Genomic DNA, 21,930 nt, shown 5'->3' with positions numbered 1-21,930 from the left:
TCAAGGGTCAGTGATGCTGGGAGTTGAAGTCCAAAACATCTGAGGGGCACCAGGTTGGGGGAAGGCTTTTATTAGACATAAAGGAACTTTCCTCCAACTCCTAAACACTATTTGGCGCTTGTGGGATTACATTTGCAGTGGTTTCTCCAGGAGTACCTAGACATGGAAATGCCACATCTTGAGTTGGTAACCTACATACCAAACCTTGAACTGAGCCATTATTGGAGAGAGCAAGTATACAAGGTGAGGTTCAGTAGGTATTGTTATTAGTTTGACTGTCTTGATAGGCATGGATGGACCTACTGGATAGACCCTGTCCTATGGTTTTGATTAACAAAAGGGCTTTAAGGTCATTAATGCCCTGGAGCTCTTCTGAGCCAGGTTTTAGCTGGACTGGAAGCAGCCTGGAAGCACTGGGATGGGGGAAAATGTTGCTGCATCTGAGGCAGTTTCACTGCTTCCAGTCCAGCTGACCCCATGCTGGCCATGCCCCCTTTCCCCTTACCACTAGTTGTTTGATGGTTTCTTGGCTTTTTTCCATTCACCCTCCCCCATTCTAAATGTTTGAAAGGCTTCTCCTAAGGCTTAGTTACTGGCAATAAGGGGTTTAAGCTAAAATGTGCTTGTAGTTGCCTTTGGCACCACTCACCACTGGAACGTGGCTCCCGAGAGCTTCTCCAAATCAGAATTCAGCCTGAAAGAGGTTCTGCACCCCTGCTTTACACAAATAAGTGAGTTCTTTGAGCTAAGGTTCAGATACCCTCCTCCCCCACAGTCCCCGAAGAATCTAGGGTTAACAGGTAATCACTTATTTCCCTGGAGGGCTATTCTCCAGGGGGTAAAAAGAGTGCCTTCTCATGTTTTGCCAGGGACTTCAAAGTTTCAGGATCCTGGGGCCTTCTTCTCAATCAAGGATCAGTTGGTGGGTTACTGAGGTAGTGGGGCTCTACCCCAAAGGTGAAGTCTTTGACTTGGGGTGGCCATGCATCCTCTTTTGCAGAACACAGTCCTCCGTTTGAAGGACTGTCAGAGGACTGTCCTCTGTCATGAATGAGTCCTTTGTTTCAAGGGCTGTCCAGTCCATGTCCAATTTAAAGATAAAGAACCACCAGAAGGGAAGAGCTGGGCCTTGAAGTTGCCCATCAACAGCACCTGGCAGCAGACTGAGCAAGGCACACAGGTCCCCTGGTCACAATCTTCCACAGTATGGTGAGATGTACTGTATTTCTGTTCAAATTGTAATAACTACAACATAAATTTGCATCTATACATATAAATCAACACATGCAAAATTTATGCACCCTCTTTTTTGGTGAAGCATTTCCTCTTTTTTGGTGACTCATATGTGGCCACCTTACTCTGACTTAAGGTGTTCTAGAATCCTGGACTGTTAGCCAGGACTGAAGCCGTACCCAGCATCTGTTTTGACAGCGCTGCTTACTTCCTTTTCCCAGGATCCAGCCTCTCTTTTAGAACCCTCCTCTCATCTTGCCCTGCTCCTTCCCCCACCATCCTCCCTTGCTCCACCATCCCCACTCTTTCTCCTGGCTGAGGCCATTTAAGGGGCTCACACTCACCCTTTGGCTCCACTCCCTCTCCCTCAATGGACTGTGGTCCTTGTCAATCAGTGGGTTAGCCAGGGAGAGTGCAGCAGCTGCCTCTGATATCCTTGGCAGGTGCAAGAATAGCTGATGGCCCTTCAGGTGAACTCCATCAATCCCTACTACAAGTAATTTTATTTAAGTGCCATTATGAACTATGTTCTGTTCTAAAGTACTGGATTCTATTTGTGGCAACAGATAATTTGTTTCCTGTGGCTTATGTTATGGCATTTTCTATTATGTTGATAGCAATAGCTATTCCTTTTTAGTCTCTCTGCATTCCTTTTTCCCTCCCTCCACCTTGGTCTCTGTTCCGAAGGCCAGTAAATTCCAGAAAGGATTATGACATCGTAAACCTGCAACAGTGATTACATAAAGTAGTCAGGGGTTTTTATAAAAAGAAGCAAAGCACAGGAAAATGGCTGGCACTCCATTCCATGATAAGTGGATATCATTTATATAAATGGTCCTTGTACTTTGCCAAGCGCTTCTCTCAAAAATGGTTCTCTCAATGCAAAGAGGCTTACTTCATACTAGGGAGGACCTAGGAAAGAAATAAGGCTCACTTAAGATTTTTGTGGGCACCCAATGAGAGACCCAGTGATGGATGCACATTTGAGGGGACCCTGGGCAAAACACCCTCTGGTCACCCCCCTCATCCATAGGTGGGCCCTGGCAGGCTTACCTGGCAGCAGTGCTCCAAGCAGCACAGAGCTTCTGAGCCTCGCTTAATACCCCACAATGCCCCCATATAGTGTTGCTGTGGAGCATTGTGGGGAATTAAAATGGAAGCTAGATCCAGCTGCCTGGCACTGATCAGACTGCCAGAAAAAGCTGAACAGGAAGCCCAAGATAAGTGTTAGTGATGTATCCTGTTGGGGAGCTGAGACCCCAACAGCACTGTTGTAGCAGAGCCAGAGCTCGCAGGGCTGAAGTGCTGGGATTTTTGATTAGCAGTGGTGCCCCCCCCGCATTAGTAAAAGCCGAGTGTAGTCAAACGCGTACCCTGGATTTTAGGAAAGCTGATTTTAATAAACTCAGAACAATGATCAGGAAGGTCCCATGGCAAGCAATGCTAACAAGAAAAGGAGTCCAAGATGGGTGGGAGCTTTTCAAAAGGGAAATTCTCAAGGCACAATCACAAACAACTCCAACAAGAAGAAAAGGTGGAAGACCACAGAAGAAGCCAATGTGGCTTCACAAAAAGCTTAGAGATGACCTGAAAACAAAAAAGGACACATATAGGAAGTGTAAAGAAGGCCAAGTAACAAAGGAAGAGTACAGGCAGGTAGCACAGAATTGCAGGGGTGGAGTCAGGAAGGCTAAAGCTGAGAACGAGCTGAGGTTAGCAAGGGATGCAAAAAGCAACAAAAGGGCTTTCTTCAGCTACGTGCATAGTAAAAGGCAGAGGAAAGAAATGGTTGTTCAGCTATTAAATAAGGAAGGCAAAACGATAACAGATGACAAAGAAAAGGCAGAGGTGCTCAGTTCCTACTTTGGCTCAGTCTTCTCCCAAAAGAGGGTCTATGACCCCCCTGGCAAAGGCGAAATACAGGCTGAAGGGGCAGGATTGCAGCTTGAGATCGATAGGCATATGGTCAAGGAACACCTAATTACTTTGAATGAGTTCAAATCTCCAGGGCCAGATGAACTGCATCCTAGAGTAATAAAGGAACTGGCAGAAGAACTCAGAACTACTGTCTATTCTCTTTGAGAAATCATGGAGGACGGGGGAAGTGCCAGATGACTGGAGGAGGGCTAATGTTGTCCCTATCTTCAAAAAGGGTAAAAAGGAGGAACCTGGGAACTACAGACCAGTCAGTCTGACATCAATCCCTGGGAAAATTCTGGAGCAGATGATAAAGCAATCCATCTGGAAGCACCTTGAAAACAATGTAGTGATTACTCGAAGCCAACATGGATTTGTCAAAAACAAGTCCTGCCAGATGAATCTGCTCTCATTTTTTGATCAAGTAACCTCCCTTGTGGACCATGGGAATGCTGTAGACATCATATACCTCGACTTCAGCAAAGCTTTGGACAAAGTGCCCCATGATATCCTGATGAGCAAACTAGCTCAAAGTGGGCTAGATGAAACAACGATCCGATGGATCCACAGTTGGCTACAGAATCGGACTCAAAGAGTGCTTATCAATGGGACCTTCTCAAACTGGGGAGCGGTAACAAACGGGGTACCGCAGGGCTCAGTCCTGGGCCCAGTGCTCTTCAACATTTGTATTAATGACTTGTAGAAGGGGGTGCAGGGAATGCTGATCAGATTTGCAGATGACACAAAATTGGGCGGGATAGCTAATACTTTGGAAGACAGAAACAAAATTCAAAGTGATCTGGATAGACTGGAGCGCTGGGCAGAAAACAACAGAATGACATTTAATAGGGACAAATGCCAAGTTCTGCACCTAGGAAAAAGAAATCAAATGCACAGTTACAAGATGGGGGATACGTGGCTCAACAACACTACAAGCGAGAAGGAATTTGGCATTGTTGTCGATCACAAGCTGAATATGAGCCAACAATGTGATGTGGCTGCAAAAAAGGCAAATGCTCTTTTGGGCTGCATTAATAGAAGCATAGTTTCCAAATCCCTGGAAGTACTAGTTCCCCTCTACTCAGCACTGGTTAGGCCTCATCTGGAGTACTGTGTCCAGTTCTGGGCACCACACTTTAAGAAGGATGCAGACAAACTGGAGAGGGTTCAGAGGAGGGCAACAAAGATGATCAGGGGACTGGAAAAAAAGCCCTATGAAGAGAGAGTGAAAGAACTGGGCATGTTTAGCCTTGAGAAGAGAAGACTGAGGGGAGATATGATAATGCTCCTCAAGTACTTGAAAGGTTGTCACAGAGAGGAAGGCCAGGATCTCTTCTCGATCATCCCAGAGTGCAGGACACGGAATAATGGGCTCAAGTGACAGGAAGCCAGATTCCGGCTGAACATCAGGAAAAACTTCCTGATTGTTAGAGCAATACGACAATGGAACTAATTCCCTAGGGAGGTGGTGGGCTCTCCCACACTGGAGGCGTTCAAGACAAGGCTGGACAGCCATCAGTCAGGGATGCTCTGACTTGGATTCCTGCATTGAGCAGGGGGTTGGACTCGATGGCCTTGTAGGCCCCTTCCAACCCTGCTATTCTATGATTCTATTATGGAATGATCTTCCCGATGACGCCCACCTGGCGTGAACATTGCTTTCTTTTCAGCGCCAGGTCAAGACTTGTCTCTTTTCCCAGGCATTTGGCGGCATGTGATGAGTTTTAATTGATCCTGGATTTGTTTTATAGTTTGGCTGATTGCTTAAAGTTGTTTTTAGATATATGTTGTCTCTGTGAATACTGTCTGTTGTATGTTTTTTTATGTTTTAACATTTTACATGCCACTAGTGCCAGCTCCAGCCTGGAAGGCCCTTGGGCAAGACACCCCCAATGGGCCCCTTCCCTCAGTGAGTCTACCTTGTCACCAGCTGGTCTTGCTCCTCCTCCTCTTTCTCATCACTGCGACCACTGGCTTGCGTGACAGGTAGAGAGCCAGCGAGGAAGCAGGCTGCGGCATCTACTGCTCCCCCTTCTCACCACTTCTATTGTCTGGGCCAGAGCGAGGGGCAGGTGAACAAGTGGGATGCAGTGGTGAAGGAGAGCAGCAACTCTTGTCAGTGGGCCCTGCTGCAGTGTGGGCTCAACCATACCTACTCTTGATGCCACCCCTGCCTGCCACCCCCCTTAGACTTCCCTGTTCCCTCTGAGATTAGCTGCAATCCTCATAGTAACTAATTGAAAACTGATTTTCCCAGAAAGAAAGAAAGAAAGAAAGAAAGAAAGAAAGAAAGAAAGACAGACACAGACAGACAGACAGACAGACACACAGCTGCACAATTGTTGAACTCTACTTGGGGGTGTAGCTAAGGTGACTATGATAATAAGCACCTGTCTTTCAAAATTTTTACAGCTATACCACTGCCTGAGAGCAGCCCCTACTGATGCCAGCCCTGAAGAAATCTGCAGTACCCTCTGCCTTTCCTGGACAGTTATCCCTAACACCTTAAAAGTGGATGAAATTATGTGGAGGCAGTATCCTAGCTTGGAGGTAGTGGACTCTGCAGGATGTGGTGGGAGGATTCTGTTGCCCACAAGGAAGCTGAGAGTATTAGGGTGCTGTCTGAATCTCTAAGGGGAAAATATGCTAGGTAGCCCAGACAAACTAAGAAAGAAGCCACCAAACTAGGAAATCAATCTGGAAGGGTCAGCGCTACATCTTGCTGCAGATTGCAACAGCAACTCACAGAAAGGTGGTGGTGTTGAAGGGAGGGAATATGGTGTTTTATGACAGTTCCACAAAGGTCTAATGCTTGCAGTCAGCAGCTCCTGGCCATTCCAGAAAAATTTGTAGTTTGCTTATTTGAAACCAGAAGCCAAACAAAAAGAAAGTTGGTTGCAAATTACCAGTCAACTTTGTTTTGCAATAGTTTACCAGTGTATTGTAAAAGTGGCCAGCTTCTTGATGATATTTCATCCAGTAGGTTCAAGATCAGCACAGGGTGTCCTCTCCTGGTGCTGGCGTCTTCTGGGAGGTGGGTATGATCCAATACAGCCACAGAAGTGGGGTGGATGCCTTCATTCTGTTTCAACTATGCTTTAAGAGCCGTGTTCTATTAATAGGGATGTATGAAAGTCACTCACCGTTTCGCGGATCTGCTTCGTGGTGGTGGTGGGGAGGCGCTCCGTCCCTCCCCTCAGAATCCTTGACGGGGGGGAGGCGATCCGGTCCTCCCCCCCAGAATCCTCGAAAGCTGGCTGTGCTCCGCGGCGGCTCTGCGGAGCAGCCGGCCAGGCCCAGTCCAGGGCCATCTGCAGCCGGATTTCCAGCCGCGGAGGGCTCTGGGTAAGGAAAAAACAAAACGCATATGCAAATGGCGGTGGCTATGGCTGCCGCCATTTGCACTCCTTATTTTTCTTCGTCTTAGTCTACGTAAATATTTACGTAGACTAAGATGAAGAAAAATAAGGAATGCAAATGGCGGCAGCCGTAGCCGCCGCCGCCATTTGCGTACGCCTTTTTTTTTTTTTTAATCCAGATGTTTTAGGCTACATAAAAACTTACGTAGCCTATCACGTCTGGGTAAAAAAACCAAAAACCTCGTACGCAAATGGCAGCGGTGGCTATGGCCGCCGCCATTTGCATTCCTTATTTTTCTTCATCTTTTTTTTTTTACAGAGACGTGGTAGGCTACGTAAAAACCTACGTAGCCTATCACGTCTCTGTAAAAAAAAAAAAAAAGACAAGACAAGACTGCAAATGGCGGCGGCGGCAGCCAGTCGGAAGACCAGCCACCGCCGCCGCCGCCCGGAAGATCCGCCCCAGGTAAGTCTCGTCCCAGGGGGGATCTGCGGGGAGGTGGGGGGGGTGGCATGCTGTTCCGCCACAGATTTTGGGGGGCCGAATGCACTGGCATTCAGCCTCACCGAGATCCATGACGGAATTCTCTGACATCCCTAGTTCTATATTACATTGTGTATTTAGTAAATATTAAAGGAGCACTGGAAGCAATGAGAAAATGTTGCAGTGTGGTGCTTGGGTGGCCTCTTACACGTTGCCAAAATAGTGGAAATGCATCACCAAAAGGAGGCCAACATAGGACAGATTTGCATAAAATCTGCATGTGCTAATTTATATATAGAGATGCAGATTTAGAAATAATTGCTATGATTAAACAATACAACACATCTCACCATAGTATGGAAAACTGTGGCCAGGTGCCTGCTCAGTCTGCTATCCAGGTGCTAAATATGGATGAACAACTTCAAAGCCCCTGCTCTTCTTTCTGATAATGCTTCATGTTTAAACTGGACTTGGACTGGACAGCCCTTCCCATAGAGGACACATTCAAAATAGAGGACAGTCCTCACAGTTCTTCAATTAGAGGACTGTTCTCTATAAAATAGGACACATGGCCACCCTATGTGGAGTGCTCTTGTTCAGGGTTCCAGACAGGCAACTGTGCTCTATTCCACAGCATTCCTCCCACTTCCCCATTTCCCTCACCCTCCAGTTTTCCATTTTTTTCCCTGCAACAGAAACTCAGAGTTCTGTAGCCACAGAGCATGTTCAGTCCTCACTGAGCTGAGATTTGGGGGTGGGGGTTGCCCCCTTTAGTTCCCCCCCCCAAAAAAGATGTGTACTTCTCCAGACCTTTGGGTTCTCCTGAGCATGTTTGTGTGTGGATTGTGGTGTTTTGGCTACATAACTATCAGCACTTGGAGAATTAATTTGCTATTAGTATAATGTTCATGACGGGTTTACTTTACTGGGCTGTTTATTGAGAGAATGAGAACATCAAGGCTCTTCAGATGTTCTACTCCACCACATTCAATGAGGGGAATGTATGATGTTCCTCATGGCATTTATCTAGACATTTAAAGAAAGCTGAGGGAAAGTTGCCATCTCTTTATTGAGGTTCTGATGTCCATAAAACAAAATCTTAAATGGAGACATAATCAGGGACAATACAAGGGATGAGATGCCGAGTGTATCTTTGTTCCTGGAGTATTCTGGGACACATTGTTATAACCCCCCCACACACACACACAGGTTTGCCCTGCTGCATGAGTCAATGCTACCATGACAACACCAGCCAGCATCGTTAAATGCAGCACACCAGCAGCACATAAAGCCATAACAAAGGCAGTAGAGACGGATGTGACACAGACAGAAACTGTCTTCAGGAGTTCACTTCCAAATGTGTGAAGGGGGTCTCTAGGTACGTGTGAGGTAGTCCCACCACCTCAATGACCCAGGCCTATCAGGGTTCCTGCCCCGTGTTAGAAACCATATGTGTTTGAAGGTGCCCCCTTTCAGGCTCAGCTATCACAATCTGCTTATGAGCATTGCCAGCACTTGCAGCATCATTGAGGGGGTGGAGCTAGGCCCCTTCACACATTCAGAAAGTGAATGCCTGAAGTGGGCTAGAATTCGATGGCAGTCTAAATTCTGTGCCCAGAAAAACTGAATTCTGCAACCTATACTAATTATGCAAACTGAACAAATTTGCATGCAGTCTCTTATTTACATAATTTATCATACATCTTTTAATATTTGGGGCAATAGATTCTGAAACAGCTGTAGCTATAGTCATCAGGTACTCCCTTAGCCCAGCACTGAAAAGAGAAGCACCAGGCCAGGTGGCTGGAGTTACTGCCATGATGCCTCCAGGGCCTGGTGTAGCATCACAGAGGGATGCTAGGATGGCAGCTGGGCCTAGGGGCATTGGAGGTATTTTAACAACATTTTAAAATCAAATTTAAAGGGGGTGGGATGCTGGCATTAACTGTGGTGGGCCCTCCAGGGCCCTAGCAGTTGCCCAACTATGCCATGTGCTGATTCTGTGTCTTCCTTCAGGGAACTGAAAGCCAGGCTAGCAGCCATGGTGAGTCTAGTTGTAATAATAACTGCAGAGTTAAATAATTATAAAGCTTGTTTGTTCCACTCTTCAGTCTCGTGTGGCATCATTTGATGAAGTTTGTAGTTGCAAATCTTGTCTCCCTTTGTCTAGCAGTGCTGCCTGCAGCCATTGTTTAGGAATTGCCTGAGTTTTTAAGCTCTCTTTCATGAGATCATTAGGGCCAAACTAAATGTGGAGCTATGCATGATAGTTGCATTTATCTTTGTGTAAGCATGTGTAGCCCCAATTTGGATTAGGACTATGGTGCTCTGGGCCTCCATTGCCTCTAATGGAGACTTTTTCTTCTTTTAAATCCCCTACAGGGGGGTGGGTTGGGGGGAATGAGTGGGGGAGAATGTTTAACCCACCTCCAAGACCTCCATGGTAAATAAAACTTGCACAATGTTACCTCTACAGTAACTTCTGCCCAGAAAAAGGATTAACATTTCAAATGGTGTAGAGGGGAACTAGGAATGGTATTCTTCGAGGTTTTCTAGACGAGGCTGTTAATCCGCTGTATCTACTTTCAGTTTCATTGCAGAATTGAGGTCCGAGCACTACACAAGGCACATTTCCTTTCCTATTTTTCCACTATATAACCTCTAGGGAGCACTGTGGTATAGCCAAATTGCAAAAATACGTAAGAGGAAATTGCGCTTTCTTTCGCTTTCACAAATAAATGCTGCATTTTCCCAGCTTTAAAAGCCCCACTGAAAGTGCTGGTTTGACATAGAAACAAAACTGGAGGGTCATGTAGTCATCGAAAGATGACATACCATAAACCCATAAACAGCCACGAGTAGGGAATGACTAGTGCAAAATAAATGCCTTGTGTAGAAAAGCCCTTAAAAAAGGAACTTAGAATCCATAAAGCTTCTTGACAAGACCTGCTCAATGAACAAGGTGTGGCAGCCCTCTTGCTGCTAGGGGCAGACATAGCACGTAGGAAATTACACACACACAGAGAGAGAGAGAGAGAGAGAGAGGGAGGCTGCTTAGAATGGGGATTTTGGGACCTTAAAAAACATGGAGTCAGTCAAGTTAATTTGACCAAATCTTTGAACTCTAGCCAATAAAGGACTTTTTCATCACAAACACTGTCTTTCCGTTTGACCTAAAAGAGAGCTTGAGAGTTCTCCTTCTATTACTTCCAATTATAGCATTTTTATAATTGATCCCATTGCTAAGTAGCCTGCACTTAAGCTTTTAAGCGGAGGCAGGGTTTAATTAAAACCACGAAGGGGGGGGGGAGAAATATATGTGATACGCCTTAAACCTCAAGCAGGAATGGTGTGTGTGTGTGTGTGTGTTTGGGTGGGGGTGGGGAAGGAATCCCTTTATCCCCAAAACAAAAACAAAAAACAAAACAAAAAACAAAACAAAACAAAGCATCACTCAGTGAAAACTAATATTATTATCTCTTAAAATATATTAGGTAGCAAATAAAATGATTATTCTTTTAAAGGAAAATGAGTTGAAAAGACTGCTTAACAAAAGTAGGAGGAGATTTCATTAATCAGGACAACTTTCTGTAAAGGATCCTTGGAATTAATGGGTGCATGGCATAATGGCTTACTATTTGTGGATGTCGTACATTTAATAGAATTTGGAAGCAGTACAACAATAACGTGTCTCCTAAATAGGTGGGGTGCACAACTGCCTATAATGTACTGACAAATGAGAATGGAATCCATCTTTCTAGCATCACGACCCCAGTTGACTTGGCTAACCTATTGCACTGCAAGTATTCCATCTCCGTTTGTGTGTCTACTTGTCGCTAACTTCAGTGGGTTGTTTAACCACTCCTGCCTCCCCTCCAGTATCTTCTTGGTGAGAATCGCATATCAGATAACCCACAACAAGAGGCCATGGATTTTTCTTTGAATTACATGACTGGTCTGTGCTGGAAATGTGGTCAGGTCCCAAACCCTGTAGCAATGCATCAATGCCAGTAGAACTGGGGGACATCAGCACCTCATACGTTCACATGATAGCATTCTAAGCCCTATTCAGGCAATTGTTGGCAAACACTGTACTTCATTTATATGTGTGCACTTACACCAGCATAAGGAAACCTATCACACATAGGTTATGGGACTGCACTCTAGGGAGCTATCATGGGCAAACTCCACAGAAATCCAGGGGCTTGAGTTGCTTTTACAAAAGAACACTTTCATCCTGCCAAGACTTACAAATATAGGCTGCCACTTTCAGACTGTGAGTATTCCCAATGCGTTTTGACAAACTTTATTCACAGAGTAAAAGCTTAAGTTGATGCATGTCCTGGTAATAAATTGAAATCAAGAGTGTGTGAAGCAAATTGTACCATTTCAATTTCTTCTGGTTACGGAGAATCTAATCTGTGACTCTTTCAAAGGGAAAGAAAATCCCTATAATGAAAGTCCGTTGATTATGAATCTCATTGCATGGTTATTCAGAGGTGTTGTGTCTGCAGGCTTTTTAAATGCATTTCCTATACAAATTCCAATGAAATATATGCGGTCAAATGTATATTAAGTTGTACATGTGAAATGTAAATAGAAATAGCTACAGTCTACTGCAAAAAACAAATAGCATAAATTTGGCTGAGGGCATGCATAAGAAATAATGGCCGGGGGAAGATTATAAATTATCTAGCAAATAACAGGAGCACAAAACAACAGCAAATTTATAGTCACTAACTGATAACAACATTGTTTTTATTTTCCTGTGCTAGGGAAAAAGAAATCGTATCAGTCAACTATTCCTGTAAAGATTTCTTTTCCTGTTTCTGTTTGAGAGTTCAGTCAAACTTTTTTCCAAAGGGCCACTGCAGTGCTTTGCATTTCCCCTTGCATGAAAAGCCTGCACAGGTTACAATCTACATTTTGTTTAAAAATGTCTCTCTCTGTACCACATTAACAATACTTGGAAGCAGCATATTCCAGACTAAGAGCTTTCTAAGGGCCAGTTAAGACATACATGGAGAGTTCAATCCTATATCCCCTAGACAGCGTCTGGGGCAGGTAGGTTTTTTCAGTTTCCCAGCTACAAGCTCGTAGCTGGGAAACCGTGCTCCCCACCCCCACGTAGCTGGGGCAGAGAGAACCACAGCACCACTGCCTCCGAGCTCATAACGCGGAGCACGGAGGGGTGAAAATGGGGTGTTCCTGGGGCGGGGATGGGAGGAGACTACAGAAGCTGTTTTAGACAACTTCCTATATGGTCTCCAGCTTGTCCCTGCCCCCTCCCCAAAGCTGCACTTAGGCGCTTGAAAACGTGCATCTAAGGCAAAGTGCAGGGCGGCTGCAGCATGGAGGGAATCCTTTCCTCTGTGCTGCTTCCACCCTGAGTTGGATAGGTGGTCGCCTCCAACTTCAAGGGAGGTCAGAGGCGCCTGTCTGTCTCTATAGGATTGCGCCCTAATTGACTCTAGCATTAAACAATGACTTGGTTGTGTGAATGAGCCAACAATCAATCAATAAAAATGGTTAGGGAGCTGACAGGCCCCACTGCTAATGCTTGCTCTGCCCCACCCCCACTATTTTTTCCCCCTGGCCCAGGACTCCAAGCAGTGCCAGGAAGCTGGATTTAGGCCCCAAACTACTGTCATTCTGAGGCATTGTAGGAAATTTAAAGTGTGGCTAGACAGAGCTTCCCACTGTGCCCTGAACTGTTTGGAGGCCACCATAATACCACCATAGCCAGATAAGCCCAGTGAGGTGGGCTCACTGAGGGGACCCAAGAGAGAGCCCTTTGCCCAGGTCTCCCTCAAACCCTGGAGCTGAATCTTAACATCACCTAATACAAGGTCAAATACTTTCAACAAACACCATTGGCACATTCATCTGAGAGTCAGATAGGGCTGATTTGCATATGCATGTCTTAGTGCTTGATGACAGCAACACCAAGTGGTGACTTGCATGTGTGAAAGAGCCATCACAGATCCATTACAGTCCATTTGTTCAAAAAGTCACTTTTCTCCCCTCTGCCCTTGTGACTGGAAGCACAGCTTCAGAGATATTCAGACCAGCCAATGGGATTTTCAGTCGATCAGTCATCATAGATCAGAGGTATGTTTAAATGAGGCCAAACTTTGAAAAGCCGCACTTAGCACTTGCAACATTGACTGGCAACTTGGTCAGAATCCTCAGTGATATACACACACAAGGAAAATCACCCTTCAGCTCTGTGTCATTAATGAATGAGAGAACTTGGAGGGGATATTACTTCTTGCATGGCAAAATGTGACAAAATGCCATCCAGTTTAAAGTTAGAGGTCTAGATGATTATCGCTGTCCAAATATTTCCCATGCATCACCCTTTGGTAAAACTCTGTACAGTTGTTCAAGAATGTTTTCCTGTCCATTGGCAGCTTTCTGAAGTTGTAACTCTCCCTGCCCATGTCTTTCCATGGTGCTTTGTTTTTCCAACCCGGTCCTCGATGGCCATGATCAATGAGTATGCAGAAAACCTCCCTTGCCTCTGCCCTCACAACCAAACTATCTCATCTTTGATTAATACAAGTTTCCCTGAAGACAGGCTCAACTCCTATTATTTGTTTTCCACCATTTCTTTGGCAGCAATGATGGCTGCCATTAGGAATGTAACAGGAGTCCTGGAAGGGGATGAAGTCCTGTGGACTCCCCCTGCCCTCACTCAGCCTTCCAGACTCCAGTCCACAGACTGCCACACTTGCTTGACTCGGCACATGCCTGGTTGGGCAAGTGCAACAGTCTCTGCTGGTCCACCGAGTCACCAATTTGTGAAAAAAATGGTGGCTCAGGTTTTTTTGTAAATGTAACATTGCATAAATGGCAGTAGTAAAGGGGCCAATTTCACAACATTACAGGCACAAATGGTCATTTATGCCTGGAATGTTGTGCAAATGGCCCGTTTATGGCTGCCATTTATGCAACATTACAGTTATGAATAAACCAACACCACCATTTTTTCTCAAAATGGCAGCTCGATGAGGGATCAGGCAACCGCTTGCCAGGTGCCCACAGGCTGTGAAGTGGCTTGCATGGCGAACAGGAGCAGGCAGCTGGCAGGGATTTGGTGAATGGTGTGTGGCGTGGATGGAGGTGAGTCCATCCATCCCTAGCTCCCATTGTCGCTGTAGGCAGAAAATCTAAATGTCATCCTTCGATGATGCAAAAAATATAATAAACTAAATAATAGACGGTTGATGCAATATTTCTCCAATGTTTTGAACTAGGGTCTACCTTCTGGACTTCCTCCACCTTGTGTTCCCCTTCCAAACTGCCCATCCCTAGTTCAACACCAATAATCTGTTCTGTTCCACTATTGGGTGTGTAGAGATTCTTATACACAGCTGCTCCTGTTCCTGCATGCAATCTTATATAAGAATATGGTAGTGTAAGGCTTATTACATAAAACCTACCAGACCAATTTTGCTCATTTTTGTTTTAAACTGAAGCTTGAGCAGTATAGGTATGCAGAAAAATTTGAAAGTTCAAACAAGTTCAAAATCAAGTTTTAATAGCAAATAATTTCTTCTGCACCAAACAGCAGGGCAGCCTCTCCGCCGGCAGGATGATGGATAACACTGCTCAGCTAAACAGTGTGGTGTCAAGGTGGGCCCCGGGCACAGCCATGCAGTTAGTCTATCACTGCCAGCGGGGAGGGGGAAGGGGATAGAGGCAGCCAATCAGGGTGTGTGAGGGAGGGGTGAGGCTGCATGACATGCAAATTTTGGAAAGGGGATTCACTATGTATGAGCCACATTTGCATTTTTCATCAGACTCTCTGTGGTGAGGGGACTGAGGGTCAAAAAAGGAGGAAAGGAGCAGGACTACTAGCACCCATGGTGACATGGACTTTACACTAGTGATCTTAGAATAGAGTATTATTTAGAGCTCTGCACAAATGACTACTTGAAATTCTTCACCCTATTTGTGGGCAGAGAAATTGGGGGGATAATTTCACCAAATTTCTCCAGGGGGAAGAAAAATTCCCAACAGTTTCTCACAGGTAGGGCTCACCATTGGCAGGGCTTGTAGCACAGTTTCTTTCTTTTTTCCTAAGGGTTTTTTTTTGGTGTTTTTTTGTGCTGCCACTGCAAGTGGCAACAGCATCAACTGTGTTGACAGCCTAGCCTTCATTTTTCATCACTCCAAAATTTTCTTTGAATTCCTTTTTGAAAGCAATTTCTATTCTATCAGATTGAATGAGAATGGTAAAAAGAAATATGGAAGGAATTTTTGGCACAGCACTAGTACTATTACAATGTTGGCATTAGAAAAGAAATAGAGTTGGAGATCTCTGACAGATGCACACTTGCACGCACATATATACGGAGCTTTCATTGGAATAAAACAGCTGCGGTTGCTGTACTTCGTTCTTTTTTACAAATCAGATAGAGATGGGAGGGTAGGTAGAGATACAATCATTCCTACAAATTTAATGTGAATCAGTGGAGAGATCTTTGCCAGGGGACATTCAACTCTCACCCTTCAAGTCCTGATTGGTATTGGGGAGAAAGGAACTCCATCTGCCTCAGAATCCTATCGTGCCCCAGAACTTCAAATCCTCCATGCCCACTGAGGGGAGGCTGACCATTTGGTTTCAGAACCGTTGTTTTGCTTTGAAAACCATTGTCTGACACCTAAGGTGAGCCACTGCATTCTGCCTAATGGCAGGGCTGCTCCAACTCCTCTTCTCTGAAGTGGGAAATAGTTGCTTCCTATTTGTGGTTTCCAAAACATCCACAATGCCTCTGTCATATTCCACTTTAGCATCTCTACTCTGAGTTGGAGAGGCCTGCTCCTTTTAGTTTCTTTCCACAGATTATATTTATTGCCCTAGGCTTGTCTTCAGCACACTGAAAAAAAACAAGTTTGGAGAGTTCTGAAATTGTGTGTGTGTGTGTGTGTGTGTGTGAGAGAGAGAGAGAGAGAGAAGAGAGAGAGAGAGAGAGAGATTGCCTAATGGAATTGAATTTGTTTTCACTCTGGGATCATACCTTGGCATATGAATCTTTCCTTCCAACACAAACAAGAATTCAGGAACTGAAAAAGCCTCTCACATTTAGCATTCTGAAGACTGTTTGTGATTCACCTGCATGCCTGATGCTGCTATAAGTAAGCATATAGCAGCCTTAGCAGGTGTGTGTGGGGGAATCTTAACCATCTCCCAGCGCTGAGCTGGGGTGCAAAATTACACGTTGCAGTGTAGAAATTCCTTCTATTAAATTGTCTTTGTGGTGTGCGCGCATGTGTTTACTAGTTGGCAGCCTGCTTGTCCCAATTATATCTGTTATCATATTCCTCAAGCTAGGCTCCAAGGCAAACAAGTGAAAACCTGACAGCTGGGACATTAAGCTCTAGGTAAGATGGAGAGCTTTTTATAAATGCACACAGCATAAATCCCTATTGTTTTTGGTGGAATAAGGAAAACACATGAAGAAAAGGGATTCTAATCTCTCCAGATACTTTTTTCTCTAGCTCACCTATGATAAATCCTCAAAAATATCAGTTCCTTGCCACGTGTGTCAACTACATGCAGAGTTTTTAAGCAGATAGATAGATAGATAGATAGATAGATAGATAGATAGATAGATAGATATTCAGAACTGGGATCCAGACAATGTCTTTCAGTAGCAATTCCACTGCAGGGTCTGTTTGGGGATAATTGGCTCATTACCATTAAGCGTGGGGAATTCTAGAGGTGCTTGTTATTAAGTGTTGAACACTCAGAGACACTTGCACACACACCCCCTTTTGTATTAAATATAACATGATGATGGGATTCTGTGGAATGCAAATAATAAAAGAACATGACACTGATTCCAAGGACGAGATGACTAAACTACATGACCGGATTGGTAATTTACTTATGTAAATAAATACCACTCATATAACATCACTATGGAAGAGACACAGAACATTCTGAAAGTGGCTCTGCTGAAATGTATAGCCAACTTGATTACTGAATTTAAAAAGCAAAACAAAACTAGTTTCACAAGGAGTTCTCAGGCAAGGGGAATGGAACTTAAGGCCACACTTGCAATGCAATCCTATGCATGTCTACTCAGCCGTGTGTCCCACTGAGTTCAATGGGGCTTACTCTCAGGTAAGTGTCTATAGGATTGCACTTTAAACTAATCTTTAGTACTGGAGAGAAGTTGGGAAGCCAGATTTGCATTCGAAATCAAACATTTAAGTGCAGCATCGTGATTAAGCTCTTTTTTTCTTTTTAAACAACCTTTATTCTTCTATTTCCAGATTGTTTATAACACCAATATAATATTCTGCCTTAGCATCTAACTGAAGAGGCCTAGTTGCTTAATAGTGCAAGCCTATACATGTCTACACAGAGGTAACTGCCACTGAGTTCAATGAGGCTTACTCCCAGGTATAGAATTGCACCCTTAGCTTTGTTTCTCACTGCAGTTTCTTTTTGTTGACTTATCTATATGGCACTCAAAAATACCGTAAAAACGATACTACTCTGTCTAACATATTTCATGTGTGTAGCGTGCTTCATATACATTCACTCAGTAATGCAACAGTTTTGAAAGATTCCCCCATTCCCATCACTGCAGGCAGGGCACTGAGGCTGAGGCTATTTTAGCCAGGGGTGGGGGATCTGTGTCCCTCCAGATGTTGTTGGACTACAATCCCCACCATCCTTGGCCATTGGCCCTCTAGATGGTTTGGCCTACAATTCTCATATTCTCTAACCACTGACTATTCCAGCGAGGGCTGATGGAAGTTGGAGGTCAAAACATTTGGAGGGCCACAAATTATCCACCCCTGTTTTATACAAATGCAGCTACCAGGGCTGGCCCAATACATTTTGCTGCTGGAGGGAAAGGACAAGATGGTTTCTCCCCCCCCCCCATTCCCTATACACATGTGAACTGGACTAGGAGTTGCATTTTGCTGCAACACTGGCAACAGGACAGTGCTCCACTGCATCTGAGGGCAGCAGGCTTGTTTAGGGGGTACAGGATGGCTTCTTCCAAAAGAAGGAAAAGGCTGGGTGGCTCATAAGGAATGACCACTGCTGCCCGCCCCCCGCATCTTCCACCTGAGGCAGTTGCTTCACTCTGTCTAATGGTCGGGCCGGCCCTGGCAGCTACTTGTCTAGGATAACTTCTCTTGCCAATTAGAAAACCCAGACCTTTAGCAAAAAGTGCAGATGGCAAACTAAATAAAAAATGAAGTCAACCCATGCAAATAAAGCAACTGCTGCTGTCCACTTGAGCAAACTATAACATTGCAGTAAGAAATAACTTGGCAGATTTAAAATTCTAGGAAGAGCTGAGAAGTTCAGTAGGAATGAGGGGGCTTTCAGCAAAGGAAATGAAGACATAAATTGACATTTCATACATTTTCCAGCCACCAGAACTTCTATCCAGGAGATTAAATATACATTTTTGAAATCTGACATCATATCGTTAATCTATTTCTTTCTTACAAATGGCTTTGTCATGTAACTAAGGAAAAATAAATTGTGCATTGCTATTTATAATTTAACAAATACCGGGATAATTTGGTTAAAAGTGGGGTGGAGGGGCTTTAAAGTCTAGGATGGAAGCCAATTACTGCTTGACAATTTATTTAAACAATTTCAGCAATTGAAGATGATCTGGGAAATAGTTCCAGTAAAGCTTGCTATTAGTTTCTTTGCTCCATTTATTTCAGTCAGCAAAGAATGTGCTATATTTCTTGTGAACAATTCACATAATGGGGATGCTTAATGTATTGTGGAAGGTACTGAAGCACAGCCCCGCCTAAAAGCCATGCCCTTTGACCTTTAAGCCCCATCCCCAAGTCTCCTCCTCATTCCTGGTATATAGTAATTGGTCGTAGATAGTCCCTAAGCTAGGGGACGGACGGACTACACTTTCTCAAACTCATCTATTTTTATTACATCATATGTCTTAAGACTGAATCCCAGCATTGAAAAATACATTTACAGTGCAATCCTATCTAAGGCTGGATCTACACTTACTGCCTTTTTTCGCTTCCAATGAGGTTTCACCGCCAGCCTTTCACACTATGCAGTAGCCGCCTCGAATTGGAGCCGGAATTTCCCACTTCCGTGCTCCCGCTTTCAATACCCTAATATCCTGGTATTTCCCCTTAAAGTGCTCTGATTTTCCGCCTTCGCTACCGTATCCAGTCGTAGTCCCCTCCCCCGCCTGTCCATATACGGTGGTGTTTGTATTTCCCTCCTGTCCAATCACAGCTCTCGACAGCCCCATGTCTTCTTCAGGCTACTGATCACATAGCTTTCTCAGCAGCCTGTTTCCTCAGCAACAAGCAAAGGGCTGGATGTGCGCACGCTTGTCTGATCTCGGAAGCTATAGGGATGTACGAAAGTCACTTACCTTTTCGCAGGGGTGCTTCGCGGTGGGGGGGGTGCTTTGCTTCTCCCCCCGAAGTTCAGGCGAGGGGGGGGAGCTGTCCTGCCTCACCTGGCCGAAATTCAGGCCAGGGGGGAGGCTTCCCGTCTCCCCGGCCGTGAAACAAAGTCTAAACCCCCTCCCCCAAACCCCGTGATAGCCTATGTAACGATTTACGTAGCCTATCATGGCTAGATTTCCAAAGTCAGCCGTGATAGGCTACGTAAATCGTTACGTAGCCTATCACGGGTGACTTTGAGAAAAAAAAAAAAGCACGTACGCAAATGGCGGCGGCCATTTGCGTTCCTTATTTGGTCCCGGTACTACCAAATAATTTGGTACTACCGGGACCAAATAAGGAACGCAAATGGCGGCGCCCATAGGCCGCCACCATTTGCGTACGCGCTTTTTTTTTTCCAAAGTCACCCATGATAGGCTACGTAACGATTTACGTAGCCTATCACGGCTGACTTTGGAAATCTAGCCGTGATAGGCTACATAAATTGTTACGTAGCCTATCACGGGGTTTTGCTTTTTTTTTTTACACTTTGTAATGGCGGCGGTGGCAGCCAGCCCCCGCCCGCAACGAAGGGCCGATGAACCGCCGCCGGGACCCGCCGCCGGGAGGGACATTCGCCAAAGGTAAGTCCCATCCCGGGGGGGGGGGCGGGGGGCAGAGAATTTCACCGCCGATTTTGGGGGGCCGAATGCGTTGGTGCTTGGCCCCCCGAAGATTCGAGGAGAAATTCTCCGCCATCCCTAGGAAGCTAAGCAGGGTCGGTCCCGGCCAGTGCTTGGATGAGAGACCGCCTGGGAATCAGGCTTCCTGCACTGAGCAGGGGGTTGTTGTATCCCCTCAAATGAGACTAAGTTTTACCCCCTCCTATCCCCCACTCAGGATGTTTTTTAAAAAAAATTCAGGCGTTATCCTTGCAGAATCGGGGCTTCTCCGTGATTTTTTTTTCTAATTGAGGCATGATCTTCAAAGATTCGAAGTTGTGAAGCTTCACAACTTGGAAGCTTCGAAGATCATGCCTCAATTAGAAGAAAAAAAACATCGCAGAGAAGCCCCGATTCTGCAAGGATAATGCCTGAATTAAAAACAAACAAACATCCGGAGCGGGGGATAGGAGGGGGTAAAACTTAGTCCCATTTGAGGGGATACAACAACCCCCTGCTCAATGCAGGAAGCCTGATTCCCAGGTGGTCGCCCATCCAACTACTGACTGAGGCCAACCCTGCTTAGCATCCGAGATCAGACAAGCGCGCACAGGAAAACAGCACAGCTCTCGAGTGTGAGCCGAGCTTGTGCATTCGATGAAGCACTGCAACGGGGAAAATGGGCGAGTGTGAATAATCACGTTTTAATGCGAGAGCATTTAACCTGACAGGACACCGAATTCATTGCAATGGCAGGTGCAATGTAGATTGGCCCTATGTCTACTTGCAAATAAGTCCCAATGGGTTCAATGGGGCTTATGTCCATTACAGTGGATATAGGATTCTGGTTTAGTTATAGTTGGATATAGGATTGTACATTAGGATTGCAGACTTAGATGAGCTCTTGTCCCAAACGGGAGTGTGGAGGAATGGTATCATGAAAGGTTTAAAGGAACAATCAGTTAGGAAACTAGACCTTTACTGCCTCTCTTAAGCAACAGAACTGCTAGAGAAATGCCTGACTCCACCCAGCTCTAAGTCTGGTGCCACCTATTGGCTAAACTATACAATTTATTTATTTATTTATTTATTTATTCATTTCATTTCTATACCGCCCAATAGCCGAAGCTCTCTGGGCGGTTCACAAAAATTAAATCCAAGCAACACACAATAAAACAATTTAAAATATACAGAACATTAAAACCACAATATAACAATACAACCACAATAAAACCTAGCAGCAGTGCAGGAGTTTAAAATACAGATTTAAAACAGCAAAGATAAAAATTTAGAAAGCTAAAATGCTAAAATGCCTGGGAAAATAAAAAGGTCTTCACCTGGCGCCGAAAGGAATACAATGTAGGCGCCAGGCGAACCTCACTAGGGAGCTCATTCCAGAGCCGGGGTGCCACAGCAGAAAAAGCCCTCCTCCTAGTAGCCACCCGCCTCACTTCCTTTGGCAGGGGCTCACGGAGAAGGGCCGCTGATGATGATCTTAAGGTCCGGGCAGGCACATATGGGAGGAGGCGATCCTTCAGGTAACCTGGCCCCAAGCCGTTAAGGGCTTTAAATGTTAATATCAGCACTTTGAATCAGGCCCGGAAATGGACTGGCAGCCAGTGCAGCTGGAGAAGTACTGGCGTAATATGAGCTTGCAGGCCAGTCCCTGTTAACAATCTTGCTGCCCTATTTTGGACCAGCTGAAGTTTCTGGACCGTTTTAAAAGGCAGCCCCACGTATAACGCATTGCAGTAATCCAGACGAGAAGTTATCAGAGCATGGATAACTGTAGCAAGGCTATCTCTGTCCAGATAAGGGCGTAGTTGGTATACCAGCCTAAGCTGATAAAAAGTGCTCCGTG

This window comes from Heloderma suspectum, chromosome 1 (genome assembly GCF_057233095.1).
Source record: "Heloderma suspectum isolate Gila_16-S chromosome 1, 16-S_ref, whole genome shotgun sequence".
NCBI classification, from domain to species: Eukaryota; Metazoa; Chordata; class Lepidosauria; order Squamata; family Helodermatidae; genus Heloderma; species Heloderma suspectum.
The sequence above is the reverse complement of the archived record's forward strand: the minus strand, read 5'-3'. Positions refer to the sequence as shown.